Source organism: Odocoileus virginianus, chromosome 31 (genome assembly GCF_023699985.2).
Source record: "Odocoileus virginianus isolate 20LAN1187 ecotype Illinois chromosome 31, Ovbor_1.2, whole genome shotgun sequence".
In the NCBI taxonomy this organism is placed as follows: Eukaryota; Metazoa; Chordata; class Mammalia; order Artiodactyla; family Cervidae; genus Odocoileus; species Odocoileus virginianus.
This window is the reverse complement of record NC_069704.1, coordinates 8,087,914-8,095,266: the sequence shown is the minus strand read 5'-3', so window position 1 is coordinate 8,095,266 and position 7,353 is coordinate 8,087,914.

Genomic DNA, 7,353 nt, shown 5'->3' with positions numbered 1-7,353 from the left:
CTCTACAGCCTCTTGAACTGGAGCACACCAGCCTTCCCTGTTCTTCACTAGCTTCCCGAGTTTGCTTAAACACATGTCCACTGAGTTGATGATGCCATCCAACTATCTCATCCTCTGACACCCACTTTTCCTCCTGCCTTCAATCTTTCCCAGCATCAGGGTCTTTTCCAATGAGCCAGTTCTTCATATCAAGTGACCAAGGAATTAGAGCTTCAGCATCAGTCTTTCCAATGAATATTCAGAATTTATTTCCTTTAGGATTGACTGGTTTGATCTCCTTGCTCTCAAAGGGATTCTCAAGAGTCTTCTCCAGCACCACAGTTTGAAGCATCAATTCTTTGGTCATTTATGGGGCTGAAGGATTGATGTTTTTGAACTGTGGTGTTGGAGAAGACTCTTGAGAGCCCCTTAGACTTTAAGGAGATCAAACCAGTCAATCCTAGAGGAAATCAGTCCTGAATATTCATTGGAAGGGCTGATACTGAAGCTGAAGCTTCAATACCTCAGCCACCTGATGCAAAGAACCGACTCATTGGAAAAGACCCTGATGCTGAGAAAGATTGAGGGCAGGAGGAGAAGGGGACGACAGAGGATGAGATGGTTGGATGGCATCACCGACTCGATGGACATGAGTTTGAGCAAGATCCAGGAGTTTGTGGTGGATAGGGAAGCCTGTTGTGCTTTAAGTCCAAAGGGTCACAAACTGAACTGATTGGGCCCCTTAAAATGACAAGTCAGTTATTTATGTTTCTTTATGGTCACATGTCATGTCCATCTAAAACTGAAGGAGATTTGGAGTGGTCCACTCACTTTACACTTAAGATAACTGAAACCCAGAAAATGTAGCAAGTGAGCTTGAGTAAGCAGCTCCCAGCCCACATGTCTAATTAACATATAACCACCATGCACCTTAACCAGTTCCAAGTTGAAACAGAAGAAATTCATATTCAGAGAAATTGATCTCACCACGTTGAGGATTTCCTAATTTACATCTCAGCCTGGGAATCATGGATGCCTCTGTATCTACCTCATTTCTGTGGCCCCCCTGGTGAATATGGCCTCTCTGGATGTCACGTCCTTGCATTCCTGCCCTCGCTTCTTGCAACCAACTGTCTTGACAGGAATTGAAAATGAACTGCAGCTGTTCAGCGTATCCATGGAGAAGACCAAATTCTTAATCCGGAACTGAGCTCATTCCCAGGAAAACAGTAGTGCAATGAGGACGTGCTCTCAGCTCTGACACTCAGCTACCCTTTGTCCTTTTAGTCATTATTGTTTCCAGTGTGCAGTAGAATTATTTCTCCAAATTGGGTTACTTGATCCACTGCCAGAGACATTTCCTATGAATTAACAAATCTGCCTTTCAGAAATGTGTTTTGGCCAATCTAATTTTTATTGGCCTTATGCTTTTCTGAATCCTTTCCTTGGTCATCTACTCATGCAATTTTCATGTCCAAAAGGTTCACAGATGCTCCCAGCTTTGGTGATAGAGACAACCAATTTACCTTTATCTTCCTAGCTTGATAATGTCCTAGCTAAAATTTATTGAGCAATTATTATGTGCCAGACAATGTGATAAACATTTTACATATGTTAGCTTAATTTACTCTCCCTGTAATCTATGAGATAGATAGTGTTATAATCCCCACTTTTAGATGAGAAACCACATCACTGTGACATTATTTAACTTTTTCAAGGTCACACAACCATTAAGTGGTAGATCCAACATTTGAGTCCTGGTTATCCAAATCCATAAGCTGTGCTTTAGCTCTGGTTATACCATGATCTCTACACACAAGGGTCTGGAAGATGTTCTCTACACTGCAAACCCCCTTTTTGAGATGATACTCTTTCTTTTGCTCTGCTGTGGTAGAGGTTTGAATCTAGGGCTTGAGCTTCCCAGACAGTTATACACCAGGAGATGTGATGGTTTTCTGGGAATGACCCAAGTGGGCAGGGTGGGGGGAGGGTGTGATGGGTTAGAGAGCAGTGTAATTGACAGCCTCTGCAGAAGCCAAAGTGAGGGCATATTTAGTTCAAATCCCATGCCAAGAAGAACTGGAGAGTGATATTCTTGGGGGGAATATTCAAGAATTTATCAGTAGTGTACCATGACCAAGACTCATCCTCATGGACATCCTTGGGTCTGAAAATATCCAGGAACCTGAGTGTGTAATAGATTCTGGAGATCTTGCTGCTGGCCTGCTGTCCCATGTTGTCCCCAAGTGACAGCCAGGCCCCTGGGATTTTATAGAAGGGACACTCAAGTCCATAAAACAAACAAACAAACAGAGAAACCTACAACAACAAAACAAACAAACGAAAGAACATGATGTTTGTGTTGAAAGAGAAATTTCTAGTAGACAATACGTGCCATGTATTTTTTATATAGATTGAAAACAAATAAAAATTTACCATAAATTGTTTATGCAGTAATTATATATGTGAAAAAATGAAGAAATGACAGCAATAGTAGCTACATCTGAAGGGAAGACTTAGGAATGAATCAGGAAAAGCTTATAGAATTAACTATAAGTAATAAAGAATGTAGGGCTTTCCATTCCCTGGTGGTGCAAGTGGTCAAGAATATGCCTGCCACTGTAGGAGACACCAGAGATGCGGGTTCGATCCCTGGGTCCAGAAAACCATCTGAAGTAGGAAATGGAAACCCATGCAATACTCTTGCTCAGAAAATTCCTTGGACAGAGCCTGGTAGGCTACAGTCCATGGGGTCGCAAAGAGTCAGATGTGACTAAGCATACACACACAGCAAAGAGTATAACTAGTTTTGAGGTTGGATAGTATGTATGATGATTTAATATATTATGACGTTTGTGAGTGCAATTGCATAAAATTGACCATTAAGAAAAACTGCAAGTATATCCACAATAATGATATGTCATGGACTGAAGATGGTGATAAATTTAATTCTATGTATCTAAGTTTCAGTTAAGGGAAAGAGCAATCAAGGGAACAAATAAACTCATTTGTGTTTTCAAATTCTTAGTGTTTTGCTAATTAAAAATAAACTTCTGTCTTTCAATCTAAAAAAAATGGGGAGAGGAAGGTTAAAAGTTGCAATCCAAGAAGAATGGATTAGTTGGAGACACCTAGCAGACATCAAAGATCTGAGCAGCATTTATCATTAGGAAGAAGTGTAGGGATAAAGCAACTACTTTTTCATAGCAACTTCACTTGGCAAACATTTCCATTTATAAATGAGCTTGTTTGCCTGATCTAGGCAAGCTAGATCTAGGGTTTTGTAAATAGACCTTAAAAGGATTAAATAACCAAGCTGTGTCTAAAGCAGCAGTAGGAGTTAGATGATGAAGGCAAATGACAAAGATTGGTATTCCAAAAATAACCGACTTATTTCCTGTATTGTTTAGGATGTATTTGGTTGCTAGTGACAGAAAACCTAACAATGGGAAAAAACAACTCTGAATTTATTTATTTTTCACCTATCAGGAAGTCCAGCCTTAACAATGTCAAGGCAGGTTTCTGCTTTTTTTGTTGTTGTTTCTTATTTTGTTTTCCCTCACCCCATAACCATGTTAAGTAGGCTGTCAGAGCTCTAGGCATCTTACTCACCTTCAGATCAGGAAGAAGAGGGGTGAGTGACATTATGGACACTCTATCCTTTTATCAGGAGAAAGACAGTTTTCCTGGAATAGTCAGAACATTTCCACATATTTTTCATTGTCTGGAACCAAGTAACATGACCATTCTTGGTAGCTTTTCCAGCTTTCACAGAGGAGGTCAGTAAGGAAGAATACCAGCATGAGTGTGTGTTGGGTTAGCTAACTGACAGTGTTTGCCACACCATCCCTGCTCTCCTGGGAGCTTTATGAGGGCAACATTGGTATCTACATTATTGCCTTATTTCTCCCAAGTATAGAGCAGAATGTTATGCCCAAAGAAGGGATAGCAGAAAACATTAATTGCAGAATAAAATTCAGATAAATAAATTCAGTTTATTTCAATAAGCTTGTATTAAATGGGGTCCATATGTTACTAACTGTTTAAGTACAGATCAAGACTGAGACTCTGGGAGCTGGTGGATGGATAGTCAACATATGCTATGGCACATGTTAGGAAATAGGGGCACATGTGGAACTCTTTCAGGGAATCCAGAGAGGAAGCACATGGCCCACTTTAGTGAGTTGGAGAAGGGAAAAAAGAGAGTCAGAGATAGTCAGGATAGTGTAGGTGGCGCTTAGGTAACAAATGGCCCCTAAATCTCAGTGCATAACCACAGAGTTTATTTCTCCATGATGGTAGGTGGACATCGTCCTCAGCTGTGGTTTTGGCCCACTTCAACCACAGCCTGGGACTTAAGCCAAGTGAGCAGCGTCTCTCTGGAGAATGGACAGCAGGAGCAGAGAATGAGGCAACCACACATTGGCCCTTAGAAGCTGCTTCTTAGAAGTGACACATGTCAGTTCGCCCATGCCAAACTAAGTCACATGTCTCTAACAAAATTAACGCTGTAAGGGTGTACGATCCTCCACTGAGAAGCACAAGGTGGATGTTCAGTAATATTGTCTAAGGGCAGGGTCTAACCATGCTCTTTGTGGCTCTGTTCTGCCTCTCCCAACTTCTCCTTTCCTAGAGGCCAGCTGTCAAGCTCTCTTAGTGTGGGAGAGCCGTGGGCTGGGGATGAGCTGAAGGAGCCAGGACACTGACTTCATCACTACCTGGTCCAGAAAGGGAGACTGAAAGAAGAAGACTATATCCAGAACTAAGAAGATCCCAGCAGGATGTGGCTTTTCAGGAGGTAGAAAGAGATTTCACCATCTTTCCTATTGCTCTTATCCCAGCATAAAGAAGCTGGTGGCCCAGACCCCTGAGATTTTTTTTTTTTTTTCTTTTTGGCTGCCAGCACCAGCTCAGCAAATGCCAGTTGTGCGGATAGACCTGGTGGCATGCGTGGGGCTTGGAGTCTGCGGAAGCCAGAGGAAGTGAGCCAGGCACAGGGACAATGACCAGACATTCGATTGTTGTCAGTGGAAATAAACATGCACAAATATGGATTTAGCACACGAAGAGCCAGGTTAAGATTGAGTTTTGGAGGAGAGACCGTCTTAGGTTTTTTACTCCCCTGCTGGCTCAGACGGTAAAGCGTCTGCCTGCAGTGCGGGAGACCCAGGTTCAATCCCTGGGTCGGGAAGATCCTCTGGAGAAGGCAATGGCAGCCCACTCCAGTTCTTGCCTGGAAAATCCCATGGACAGAGGAGCATGGTAGGCTACAGTCCATGGGGTTGCAAAGAGTCGGACGCGACTGAGTGACTTCACTTTCCTTTTCTTTCCTTTAAGGTGTCTTAAGCTTCCTTGCCTTTCTCCTGCTTCTCACCTGGGATTCAAATCCTCCTTTAAAATCCTCTCTATACAACCAGTTTTAAGATTGACCGTTATTAAGGTTCTCACAAACTCAGGGTCCTGTCTGTGGGTGCCAAAATTATCCCCTTGGACTCCAGCATGGACGTGCATAGAATACCTAGCTAACACCACATGAAGTTTAACTTCATTCCTAGCGCTGGAATTTTCTTGGGCCCTCACGTTCTCATTAACTTCTCCAAGCCTCAGTTTTCCCATTTGTAAAAGGAAGATGCAGATTACAACTTTCCTGCTTATCGCAAAGAACTATTTGGGAAATCTAGTGAAAGCCTGTATTTATTAAACACCTACTGGATAACAGACTTAACTGGACATAAGTGGGAACACATTACCACTTAAAATATTTATGTAAGTGTAATGTAGGAGATACAGGTTCGATCCCTGGGTTGGGAAGATCCCTTGGAGTAGGAAGTAGCAACCTGCTCCAGCATTCTTGTCTGGGAAATCCCATGGACAGAGGAGCCTGCCTGGCTACAGTCCATGGGGTCACAAAGAGTCGGACACAATTTAGCAACTGAGAATGTACATGTGCAAGGAATTTTTGTTTTTTTAATTGTATTTGAGAAAATTATAGTTGCTTCCACAAAGGAACAATTATGGCAAGTAAATGATTAATTCTGGCATCAGAATCTATACTTAAGCCTTCAGAATATTCTGAACAGTCTCCAGTTGTCCAATTGAGAACATGAAGCTTCTGACACAGAAATTGCTTAACTTAGGTCGTCAACATTTCCCACTTGGCTTATGATGGTAGACTCCTGTCTCTCTGCTCCCAACTGCTCCAATCCTTTCTATATGCAGCAGATGAATCTAAAGACATTTTGCTCCTGCTGAGAATATTTTCGTGACTTTCAGCTCTTCCAAGAAATTCACATTGTTTAGATTTTCCATATTTTTAAAAACCTAGACTCTGTCCATCTATCCAGCATCATCTCTTAACACATCTCTTCCTGACTCCAACAATGCTGTCCTATGCATTCCACACACAGACTCACAATTGTGTATGCATTTTCTCTGGGATCCTCAAACCCTTGAAGAGATCCCAGTGCCTTGAGCCTTTGCATACTTCTGTCTAGACCCTCTTTATGCTTGTAAATTATGATTTAGGTTCAACTAAAATGTGTCTTCCAGAGCTCAACTTGAAAGTCACTCTGGGGAGCCCTGCATGACATCTGTCTTTTTCTTCTGTCTTCACAGCCTGCATCACAACTGACATCTAATGATTGGAGTCCCTATTATGTGTTATGTTTCTTTTCCAGAAACACAGTGTTATTAGACTCTGAGTTCTTTGAAGATAGGGATGAAATCTCATTAATTTTCTCTTTCCCTCACTTCTTTCCTTCCTTAAGTAGTGCATGAGTTCCTACTTTGGGCCAGACACTGTGTTCTGAAGATTCTTACATCTTTAGGCCTAATATGGTGCCAGACACAAAGCAAGCCAGCAATAAAGATGAGTGATGGAATGAAGCAACCGATTAGTCAAAGGCTCAGTTCAAACAGGCTCAGCCCTTTCTCCCATCTAAAGCTATGTGGAGGTTCAGGAAGATCAGCAGGTTTTCTGACCTTTGCTTTTTCCCACATTGTTATTTATTTCCTGGTATTAACTTCTGGCAGACAGAAACAGACTGCCACATTTTTCTAGGATATATGGCCTAATTAGTGAATCTCCCAGGCCCTTGATCTAGCTTATTATTTTGCTTTATGGTCCTTTGAGCTTGCTCTCCTGTATAGTAGGAAGGGCACAGGCGTGGAGTCCAAGAGTTTCGGCTGCTCCTGCTTACAGGCATGACCTCTGGACCAGTCACTTACCTTAACGAGCATCCGTGTCCTTATCTATAAAAAGAGCATGCTCTTATGTGGTCCTGTGAGGAATAGTTTGGAAGATGGGCTTCCCCTAAGTCTCAGCAGGTAAAGAATCCAGCTGCTATGCAGGAGACTCAGGAGAAATGGGTTTGA